Source organism: Cryptomeria japonica, chromosome 10 (assembly GCF_030272615.1).
Source record: "Cryptomeria japonica chromosome 10, Sugi_1.0, whole genome shotgun sequence".
In the NCBI taxonomy this organism is placed as follows: Eukaryota; Viridiplantae; Streptophyta; class Pinopsida; order Cupressales; family Cupressaceae; genus Cryptomeria; species Cryptomeria japonica.
The window spans coordinates 797,275,694-797,287,951 of NC_081414.1; the positions used below are offsets into that span (position 1 = coordinate 797,275,694).

At 38.8% G+C, this 12,258-nt stretch overlaps 1 pseudogene; it reads right to left on the reverse strand.

Moving 5' to 3' along the window:
* Positions 1 to 2,726: 2,726 nt before the first annotated feature.
* On the reverse strand, positions 2,727 to 11,899 carry LOC131072244 (laccase-17-like; annotated as a pseudogene).
* Between the last annotated feature and the right edge of the window lie 359 nt (positions 11,900 to 12,258).

The window sequence follows — 12,258 nt, forward strand, 5'->3', positions numbered from 1 at the left end:
GTAAAATAAATAAATAAATCTCTACAAGGTAATGAGGCTTGAAATTTATTAATTTTTTACTACATTTGTCCATGTCTCTCTCTTAGGGGTTAGCTTGGAAGTGAATTGAATTTCACTTTTCTCATAATGAAAGAGCCTATTGAATTCAAAGGGACCTTTTTGATGAAGATTGTTTAGAGACCTTAAGAAGGTATTGAGGTTTATAATTTTTGGATTACTAGTTTTTGTAATAGTTTCTCTATCAACCAACAATTCATCTAGCGGTGTCCTATTTTCTAGTGTTAAATTTATATTCTTGCTACGATCCCACGACTCTATCCTTTCAGGTTTTTCAAAGGGGGATCCAAGGCCCTTGTTGACTTATTTTCCAAGGTTATCATTTAGTATTGTGAAAATTTTGAATGTATTATTGGTGTTTCTCATCCAAAAATGGTTCACAAAATTAGATTTTGGTCTTGCAAACCATGGTGGAAATAATATATATGGTATCCTAATACACCATTTTAAAATTATAAATCTCATGAAGCCTACTCTTTGTTATTATCTTTTTCACCTATGATCATCATATATTTTGTAACATTTGGTTAGAAATTCTTGAGTGAAAGCTTAGTTATTTTAAGTAGCATGTTATTTTTGAAGGCCTTCTTATTGGTTTTTGGTTAATCCACTTGAAATATTCATCCTTGAAGTCACTTGAAGTCTCTAAAACACCTATTTCATTATTATCCCAAAGCTCAACTTGCTTGGACCTAGATTCTTGATTGTTTCAAGCCTTTTAAGCTAGAACTTTTTTCTTCCATGATATGATGCTACTAAGGGATTGGCCTAGAACACATTCTAGATACAATTAGACTTGATATGCTTTTAAGGTGAAGTTTGTATTTAACATGTGGCAACATAATTTTTAAATTTTTTTTAATACTTTCTTCATCACGATTTATCACTTTGTTCTACAACCATGATATGTTTAATAAGTTTATGTGGATTAACGTGCAAAAAGATAAATTTGTTTAATTTTCTTGTTTCTAGGTGTTGCTAGATCATTTGTGTAATGCCCCATGTGCTATTAATAGAGTTCCTTGTTGAATTGGTCAACACCTCTTTCAGGATTCACGACATGTGCTTCCTCCCGCTTCCCATGGATCCTTTTCTCTGGCCGCTCTTTTTTTCGTTGACAACTCGAGCTTTTGGCATAACGACAACGGTGATTCCAACAATTGGTATTAGAGCGCCAGGTTACAGGTTCAAATCCTAGTAGGCCTCCTTCATTCCATCGGTGCAGAACCCTTAGTCGATGCTGAGGGGGAGATTGTTGACTTGGTTAGCACCTCCTTTAGGATTCACGACATGTGTTTCCTCCTACCTCCCGTGGATCCTTGTCTCTAGCTGCTCTCCCATTCGTTGACAACTCGAGCTTTTGGCGTAATGGCAGTGGTGATTCCAACATTCCTTTGACTCTCAACTCCAATAGAGGCTACTCTCTGCCTCATTGGCATTGTCAAGGATGAAACTAGTTTGGTTGTGTCAATTAGGATGCTCATACTTAGGCCTCTTCATCTCTTTTGAGAAGAGAGTTTTTTAGCAAGGATGGGCACAACCCACTCACTATCATTCTACTTCTCCCTCGGCTTTCAATAGTGAGACTATTGGCTGGGTAGACTTTGGAAAGTTCCCTCAATTAGCTCTTACTAATTTTCATGTTCAAGCTTATATATTAACGATTAACAAGATGATGATGTTAAAAATGGTAATGCTGGATGGAACCCTCATTAATAGTTTGGACCCTAGTCATGTATGGGGTGAATTAGATGAATAAGACCTACATTCTATCCCTATGCAATGATGCTTATTTCTTAGCAAACTTTTGTAACTATATTGTTCTCTTTTGCAAGATATAGCCCCATTTAAACTTTCAAGGTGTGACTATTTCCATCCACCTTTTCTTGTGGATACGTATAACATTTTTTTCTAATTAGTAATATATGTATTATTTATAAAAGCAACTTCTTTAATAACTTATTTGAAATTTAACATATAATTCATAACAATGTTTATGATAAAATAAACCTTTTAAAATATGCACACTAACATAATTTTAAATTTTGAATTGAAAAACTTTCTTTCACAACTCTGATTTCAAACCTATTGCACAAGAATAAAATATACCAATTCTCCGATAACCATATGAACACACAAAGAAATATTAAACTAAAGATTTTTAAAAAAAATTATGCATTGCACTCAGAATCTATATCTAATAATATTTGACATCTCCCTTTTTCATGTAATATAATCTTACTAATATTTCATTTTAATTTACATCAACATTATAATGTTACGGATCAATCCCACTTTTATTAGTCAAAACGTTGCTTAAATCTAAACATACAACTATAAAATTTAGAGACTTTAAAGAATGTAATTCTTAAAATGTGTGCTACTTTCAGCATTTCCAAATAAAAGCTGCTTTTAAGCAGCCTTGTTTTCAGGCATACAAAATTTGCTTCCTGATCAGTTGATGAAGATAAACACAACTTTGTTCGATTCGATGCATAACTTAAAAATAGACGGAATACAATATTGATGGTACCTCATACTTATGGAATCAAGCACTTTCCATATCACTTAAACAAACTCCATAAAAGCTTTCAATGCAGAATACTCTAGTATAACTATAAGCAAACGGTGGATATATGGCAGAATGGTTGCCACAGAATTTGTAGTTATCAGCAAGATGGAAGATCTTGGGAGGAGGAGGAAGAGATTGAGATTTCTTATTTCCATCCAAAACAACCCACGCCATTTTCAATCCCCAACTGGTGTGCACTTCAAGATGACAATGCATGAACCACACCCCTGCAGTTAAATACACAAACTTCATTGCTACTTATATTGAACAAATAAAAACGATCAATTTTTTTTTTATATTGGATAGATTTTTATAAATGGGTTATTGTAAGAATACCAGGATTATCAGCTAGGAATCTGAGGGCCACCCAACCTCCACTGGGAACTCCAACTGTGTTTCTTTCGGGAGGATCCACCAGATTAAAGTTAGAGGGGTCAGTGCTTGCATTGTAGTTTCTCACACCTTGACCCACGATGAAAAAATTATAGCCGTGCAGATGAAGAGGATGGCTCTCTGGCCCTACGATGCTTGTGTCTTGAAGAACAAGTTCTATGGTGCTGTTGAATGGAACCACTTTCAGCCTTGTGTCGTTGAGAGTCCTTGTGTTGTTGGGAGGGGTGCCTGTGTAGTTGAAAGGAAATGGTGGGTTGTCAGGGAAACTTGTATTATAAACTCCTTTGGATTGCCCAAAGAAGTGAGCTTGAAGAAGAGCTGTGGTGGGAAGAACGAAAGATATGTTGTTAATCGAGGCTGCAAATTTGGTGCCATTGGGGCCTTGGCATGTTTGTCCTTTAGGACACGGATTTAGCCCTAATCCCACTGTGAATAAGAATTTTCGGTCTACAGTCTGAGGAACGGCTGCTGGGTATTTCCTATTGGCCAATCTTCTGAGCTTTTGACTGAAATTGGTAGCGAAAGAGGTATCATTTAACGCTGGAAGAGTTGGCTTCATCAGAGGAAAGGATGAGATTGAATTAGCTGCTGTAGAATTGGAAATATACTCTAGAATTCCGGCAGTAGTTGAATTATCAAATGTTCCACCGCCGGTTACGTAAGGGCGGGCGGACATGAGAAATGTGGCATTTGCAGGGTGAGATTTTGTTGTGAGGAGCACGTTTGTGGTCTGGCCGGGAGATATAAGGATGACATTAGTTTGGAATGGCTTAACATACACAGCGTCTGTTTCCACAACAGTCAATGTGTGGTTGGCTATTGCGAAGAATAACTCATCATTGAGAGCAGCGTTGATTATGCGAAGAAGGTAAGTCTTTCCGGGGCTCACTTTGAGCTTGAATGTATCTGCATCAAACATGCACATCAACCATTTTGAAATAATATATGTATTCAAAATTTTTTACACATTCTTTCTATTGTCTAATTTGAAAAAATTATGTTAATTATTAAATAGCAATATTTTGAGAGTTAAATGATTGTCGAATTTGAAGTAACACATTCAATGTATTACTGTCATTGTAGAATTATTCTTAGCATCAATAACATAGGAATAATTATAATAAAAAAATTATCTTAATTATTAAATAGTAATATTTAGAGAGCCAAACCTCATTCCCAAAAGGCTGTTAGGAGTCTGTTCGGACAAAAAAAACTCCAGCTTTAAGTAGAGGTGCTTTTAACATCTTTTCCCAACCTCCATCTAAAGCCTCAAGAAGGAAAAGTAGCTTCAGGTCCAAGAAGTTAAAGGGATCTACTCGCTCAGTCAAATTCGCAAAATTCAATAACATCCACCCTGTGAAAGTACTGCTTGAGGAGGAGGTTATCGAAGAGGATCTTAAAGAAGACTTTGAGGCTAATGAAGACTTTTCCCCTTCAGAGGGTGAAATTTACCCCTTCTCGGACTGCCTTCTCCATAAGCCCCTTCTCAACCTTTCTTCGGAAATCCCCTTCCCCTCCCTTCTATCCCCGCCCTTTGAATCAAGCAGCCTAAATTTGCCTTTGGACCAGGATGCTCAGAACCTTCTTCATAACGCCATAACAGGAGAGGAGGACCAAGATGCAATTTTGGACACCCCCTTGGCAGTGCTCTACTCACAGATCAAGGAGAAAAGAAAGCTAGGGATTCATCAGAATCAGGAGGGTCTGGAGAAGCTGAATTTTGGCTCATCCCCTCCCAAGAAGGGTAGAAAGTCTTTCATAGAGGTCAGATCCCTAGATGGAATGGCGGAAAATCAAACCAAATCATTGGATCTTTGGAAAGTAGGGAAGGGAAATCCCCTTCCTGAACAACAATGAAAATTTTTAACTTGGAATGTTAAGGGACTCAATGCCCCTAACAAGCAGAGGGTGATCAAAAGACAGATTCTTTTGGTCAGTGCAGATATAATCCTACTACAAGAAACTAAACTGGAAGAGAAGCTAGCGGTTGCATTTGGGAATGGGATAAGCTCCTCGTTTCAAGCTTCTTTGGAAACTACAGTAGCATTAGAAGGCTCCTCGGGAGGACTAATGATAATTTGGAAGTCTTCTCAAATTAAAGCTGAAGGTATTGCATCTAATAAGGACTAGATGCTTGTTAAAATCACTCACCTGCAATCGAAAACTTCTTTCTTCATAATCAATGTATATGGCCCAGTGGCCCCTTCCAAAAAGAGACTGACTTGGTCTTCTTTAGATGGAGTATTAACCACCTTATCTGAGGAACAAGTCTTTATTGGGGGTGACTTTAACGCTATCAGGAATGCGTCAGATAAGAGGGGGGGTATCACTCGCTTAGGGTGTGCCGAACAGGATTTTAATAGTTGGATTGAGAGAAATGGCCTTTTGGAAATAGATTCAGGAGACACCTACACATGGACTAACAGGAGAAAAGGCTTTAGCAATATAGCAGAAAAAATAGACAGATTCTTCTGGCAAGGGGATCTTACTATCTTTCCGTTCACCCCACTCCGCAACATTCTCTCTTGCCGTGGCTCAGACCACTATCCCATTCTCCTCACTTTACAAGGCACCCAGGGATCAACCAGGAACCCCTTCAGATTTGAAAATATGTGGATGAAAGAGCCAAATTTTCTTATAATGTTAGAAAAATGGTGGAAGGAAGAGTCTTTTGAGGGCTCAAAACTCTTCTGTTTCATTGCAAAGCTAAAATTAGTCAAGCAAAAATTGCTTCAATGGAATTCCCAACACTTTAAAAACATCTTCTCATAAAAAAGACTCATAGAAGAGCAATTAGAAGCCCTAAATGACAGGATTATTAAGGAGGGCATGGATCAAGAATCTTTTCAGAAGGAAAGATCCCTCCTACTGGATTACAAGGATATCCTCTCTAAGGAAGAAATCTTTTGGAAGTAAAAATCAAGGGAGAATTGGCTCAGAACGGGGGATAAAAACACCAAGTTTTTTCACGATGTAACAAAAATAAGAAGAAGAAAGAATTGGATATCTAAACTACAAATCAGAAATAACCAAGCCTCGGAGGACTCAAAGGTTATAAAAGAGGATATTATTTCTTACTACTCCAATCTGCTGAATAACATTGAAGGATCCCATCTTCAAGATCAAAAGAAGCTGTTGTTTGGGATCCCCAAGATTATATCAGAGGAATAGAATCTGAGTTTAAATGGGAAAATAAAAATGGAAGAAGTTCTTCAAGCTCTAAACCAACTTCCCTCTGGTAAGGCACCAGGACCAGATGGCTTCCCTGCAGACTTCTATAAGAAATGTTGGCATATCATAGGGCAGGAACTCTCAGAAGCCTTAGAGTGCTCAAGAAGGTCAGGGAAAATACTCAAGGAGATTAACAACACTTTTATAGCACTCATCCCAAAGAAGGAGAAGGCAGAAAACCTTGGAGAATATAGGCCTATTGCTCTATGCAACACAGTATATAAAATTCTCTCAAAAATAATGACTAACAAATTGAAGCCTCTCATGAACAACATCATTTCAGAAGAACAGATAGGGTTTGTTCCGGGCCGATCAATTCTTGATGGAGTGATTGTAGCACAAGAAGCAATACATACCCTTCAAAGCACAAATAGGCCAGGTATGATAATTAAGTTAGACATCACAAAAGCTTATGATAGTGTAGATTGGCATTTCCTATGTAAAATTTTGCAAGCATTTGGCTTTGATAAGCAATGGATAAATTGGGTATTTGAGTGCATCTCAACGCCCAAGTTTTCAATACTAATTAATGGAAAGCCAGCTGGTTTCTTCTCTTCCTCAAGGGGCATTAGGCAAGGGGACCCCCTCTCTCCCTTCTTGTACATAATAATGGGGGAGGCTCTGGGAAGAGCCATAAAAGCTAGTCATGTCAATCAAAAATTAGAGGGAGTCAAAATAACTAAAGACTTTTTGTAGCAACCCATCAACAGTTTGCAGATGATAATCTCATATTGGGGTCAGCAAATGTTAAGGAGGCCAATCACCTAAATCAGATTTTAGAGACGTATGGTAGGGCTTCAGGCCAATTAAGAAACAAGGACAAAACTAAAGTTTTCTTCTTCACAACATCAATTTCACTCCAGACCAGAATCCTTAGAATCTTAAATTGCAAAGAGGGAAGCCTTCCATGCACTTATTTGGGCATCCCAATAGATAGAGGTTTGAGGAACTCCAAACTCTGGGATCCACTAAAAATCAAAGTTGAAAGAAGTGCAAATGCCTGGAAGGGCAAGTGGTTGTCTTGGGCGGGTAGATTAGTCATGATTCAAGTAGTGATCTCGGCTTTACCAACTTATATTTTATCTATTTTATCCTTAACATCTAGTGCCATTACCTACATTATCAAGAAGATGAGGGATTTCTTTTGGCAAAACATTGAAGAGAAGCATAAGATTGCACTAATAGCTTGGGACAAAATTATTAAGCCTAAATCAATGGGTGGCTTAGGCATCAAGGATTTCAGATTACAAAATATAGCCTTGGGGGCTAAGCTAGTATGGAAATTCATCAAAAACCCAAATGCATCCTGGGTCAGAATGCTAGCAACAAAGTATCTCCTAGATCAGAATCATCTTAACATCCCCAGATCAGGGACATTTCCGAAAGGATCAAGAATATGGAATTTCATCATCTCTTGTAGAAACCTGATCTCAAACTCAGTTTCTTGGGATATTCATGATGGTTCAGCAAGCCTATTCTGGGATGACTCTTGGGGTGGTTATCCACCCCTGGCAAATATAATCCATATCCCTACAATAGAAAACTGGTTCAAACAGAATTGGGGAATCAGAGTCAGAGTCTATCTGGAAATGATAGATACACCAAACCCACAAAGCTGGAAGTGGAAATCAATGGAGGGCCTGCTAATTCCAAGGGAGGACCTGGAAGAGCTTTTAGGTTACTTACAGGCGAGAACCATCAGCCCTAGAAGAGGGGAAGATTCTCTCATCTGGGAGCCTTCCAAAATAGGACAGTATAACTCAAAGGATGGTTACAGAATTTTGGTTAGCCCAGCAGAGCACAACAACCACAACATCCCCCTCAAGATGTTTTAGAGCTCCAAAGTCATTCTGAAGGTGGGCATTTTTGCATGGTTGGCAATCCAAAAAAAATTCTAACTGCAGATAGGTTCACAAGAATGGGCTATGAAGGACCTTCTAGATGTATACTTTGCAAAGCCCAATCAAAGTCAGTGGATCGCCTCCTCTTGAATTGCCCCTTTGCCTCCAAATGTTGGAGATGGCTCTGTGCAAAATTGGAACTAATTTTAGTCTTGCCGAATGAAATCAAGTCTTTATTCATGAGCTGACCCTTGCATACAAAGGAGAGCTCACTGAGCCAAATTATGGAAATTGCTCCATCATGCTTAATCTGGGAAATATGGAAAGAAAGGAACTGCAGGCTATATGAAGGCAAAGCTAGAAATCAGGAATCAATTCTAAATTCAATAGAATCGGCAATAGTGGATACAATCAACAACAGAACAGCCTTCGCTCTGAATCAATCTAAAGTTTTCTCTTCATGGGATAAGAAAATTAGTCAAAACTGGCAAGGAATCATTATCCCCTCACTTTCCCGCCATAATTCCATTAAAAGGAAAGATGCAATCTGGTCTCCCCTGAAGCTAGATTGGGTGAAACTAAACTTTGATGGGGCTTCCAAAGGCAATCCAGGCCCCTCCAGAATAGGCTATGTTATCAGAGACCAAACAGGAGCAACAATCGGGAAAATGGCAAAACCAATCCCTCCAGACACTAATAACATAGCAGAGTTTACCGCTCTACTATTAGGCTTAAAAGACTGCAATAACCATGGTATCAAAAATGTTTCAATAGTAGGGGATTCAGAGATAGCAATTAATGCTATAAGGAAGAGGATTATCCCCAATTGGAGGCTTCAAGCTTTATTGGAAAGAATTCTAGAAATCCTGAACAGTTTTGAACAATTCGAGGCAAAACATGTTTACAGAGAAGCAAATGTTGAAGCGGATGCATTATCAAAAGTTGCAGCTCAAGGCACCTTTGTTCATTGGTGGTCACAGGGATCCTAGCCATCTATTAATTTAGATTACTAAGCTATCAGGACTGATCAGATAAGGTTCGAGACACTACCTGCTAGCAAATTGGCGGACTGCAAAAATCAAATTCAAATATCTATTACCCGCCCTCCTCTTGACGGCTAACACCAACGGTCACTTTCCTTTTCAAACTAATCACTCAGCTAACCTTGGGACGCAAGGTGGGTCCGGTTAAGCTGAGTAGACAAACTGACAACTTTAATACGGGACCTACTAAGGTCCAGCTGGTGAGCACCGCCGCTTTGTCCTTTCATGAGCTGTCCATAGGCTAATCTCTCTCTTTGCACTTGAGTGGATTTGGCTTGATTTGGGCATTTATTCTCTGCCACCTTCGCGCGAGACTTTATTGCTCTCTTTTCCCCATTTTTGCTCATTGAGTCGAGTGCCCGCCTTCCTGTAGAAGAGTCTATTTCTTGCTTCCCTTATTTCTTTTGGCTCCTCTGGTTTCGTCTCTGGTTCTCCTCTTGCATGCCCCTGCTCTTGGTCACCATGTCTTCAAAGCCCCCATTTGGTTTCATTATGAGCATTTATCCCAGGCTTGTTTCTTGCTTTGGTGCAGACACCCCCATATCACTTGGTGCCTCTACTCGCCAGGTTTCCTTCAGGAAGATTTCAGATTTGAGACTCAAGTGTCTCCTCAACTACTCAGACCCTCCTATTCTTTTAGCTATCAAATTGATTTTGGGGAGCGCTCATCTAAGTAGAGATGAATACCCAAGAGACAACACTAGCATCTCATCTAGATTCGTGGCGTCTTTGCTAGATCAAAAGCTATCCAAGCAATTGATATGGAACCTTACAAGGGAACTCTTCCCAGTCGAAATTCTTCAAGAACTTCAAGAAGTTCTGAACAAGGCCCTCCATGACTCTGGTGTGCCCAGACCTAGTGACTGAATTCTCTTTAATGCTCACAGAGTACTCATCAACTATTACCCATTCCTTCTGGACCTGAAGGATAAAGAATTGAATAGGCACAAAAAGTTTGCTAGTGTAGGACTGAGCTACCTCAAATGGCATTTTTTGGGTAAAAACCTGGAGGCTGAAGGGAAAGAAGAGATTCTTTTCCAATTTGCAAGGCTGAATGGATTCCTGCCTATGATTGCTGCAGAAATAGAATCAAAGCCAGAATAGAGCTGCAGAGGAGACTCGAGCAGAGGTCGCGGGAGCAGGGGTCGTGGTTGGGGCTCTTCAGCAAGCAGAGGCAGAGGCCGTCCTAGGAACTAGCCTCAACAACCGGACATTCCATCCTCAAGCTAGGCTTTCTATGGATACCTCCTTAAGATTACTAGATATGCAGTTATACATGTATATTTTCATTAGGTTTGAATTTTATGTTCAAAAACTCTGTATTTAGGTTGATGGAAATCGGACATTATAGTTAATAGAGTTTTTTTCTTTTCTAGACCATTAAACCTTAGATGGTTCAGAACAATGGCTAAACCTTAAGCTTAAAGGTTTTGTGATTTTGGAGGGACCTCTGTGCTCTCTAAGAGTGAGGGTTTTTTGATTATCTTGCAATTCAACGACAAACTTATGTATTTACACTAATTAATACAAATATGGCTCTGCCTTTACCGACCAAAAAAAATATTTAGAAAGTTAAATGATTGTCGAATTTGTAGTAACACATTCAATGTATTACAATGACTGTCATTGTAGAATTATTCTTAACATCAATAACATAGTAATAATTATAATAAAATGATGATTATTCAAAAGTTTTTTGAAATTTCAGGGAATATGTATCTTTCCTCACCATTTGAAGAGCAGTTATACAAAAGTCCAGGTAGTCCATTAATGGTATATGCATCTGACACATTGGGTCCCCCACCATTTTGCATCGCTTGGTTGATAACATTCTTCTGTGTCTGCATTCCACCATTCCCCTGGAGTGTCCAACACAATGCCAGTATTCTTATTTCAAACCAGACTACCTTCGAATAACAAGTGCAATACATGATAAGATGAGCCAAGCGAAATTCAGAAGCCATGGTTGTTATACTTTACCAAAAAGAATAGGCACTTCATGGTGTGGCTTAGGGAATGGATAAGAATCATGCTTTTTGGGAGAGATAATAATGGGTCCATACAAACTTGCTCGCAGCCATGAAATGTGAGCATGCCACCAGAGTGTTCCTCTCTGCCCTTTAATGGTAAACTTGTAAACATAGCTCTGCCCACTTTGAATTGGACACTGAGTGACATATGCAGGACCATCAGCCCATCCAGATCTAAGCTGCCGAACTCCATGCCTGAATGTTTGTATAGATACCAGATCACAGGATTAAACCAAGAACCAAAATCTTTACAGTTTGTAGCTTTTAAACAATAACATACCAATGAATAGTAACGTTGTTGTTGACATGATATCTTACTTTAACTACTACTCTGTCACCTTCCCGAGCATATAATGCAGGCCCCGGGAACCGCCCATTGACAGTTATCAGAGGCTTTGTATGGCAAAGGCGAGTCACATTCTTCATTTGAATCTGCACATGAATGAAAGAAAGAACAAATATAAAACTTGCTTTGAATTCAAGCAAACTGCATCAAACCAAACCTGTTCTATTTTTAACATTCACCTCAAACAATGCCATAAAATGAAACAAAATAGTATAATTATCAACATTCACAACTAACTACAAAAGATAATTAGACTGAAAACCCACATCAAACTTATAATGTCGTGTAACACTCGAGTGTTTTCCCCATACAAAATGACCAACAAACGCCAATGCTAAAAGTGGATAAACCAGGCCGCCATATATCCTAGAACTGGCGATTGCCATAATCCTGTGACCTTAATAGCTCAAACACAGACAGAAAGTAGTTGCTACTGTTGATGATCTGAGACCTATGTTAGGATATTTATATACACAAAGAATAAATTGGTGGTGTGATCCTCTTCTTTTCGTTTGGTGGGTTGGTAGGCGATGCTAATCTTTGACGACATATACACATCCATATTACTATTATCGTTGGTAACTGCATTTGTATTTCTTTATTCTTCTTTCATGGCTTCTTTGCCTTGACATTCTGCCCCCTCGTCTGTTTGATGTTGAGAGGGGGGAATCTAATCTAGAGTGGCAGTAAATTAAAGCATTAGCCCATTTGCCACCAACTTGTTTTCTATTGCTATTAATCCGTC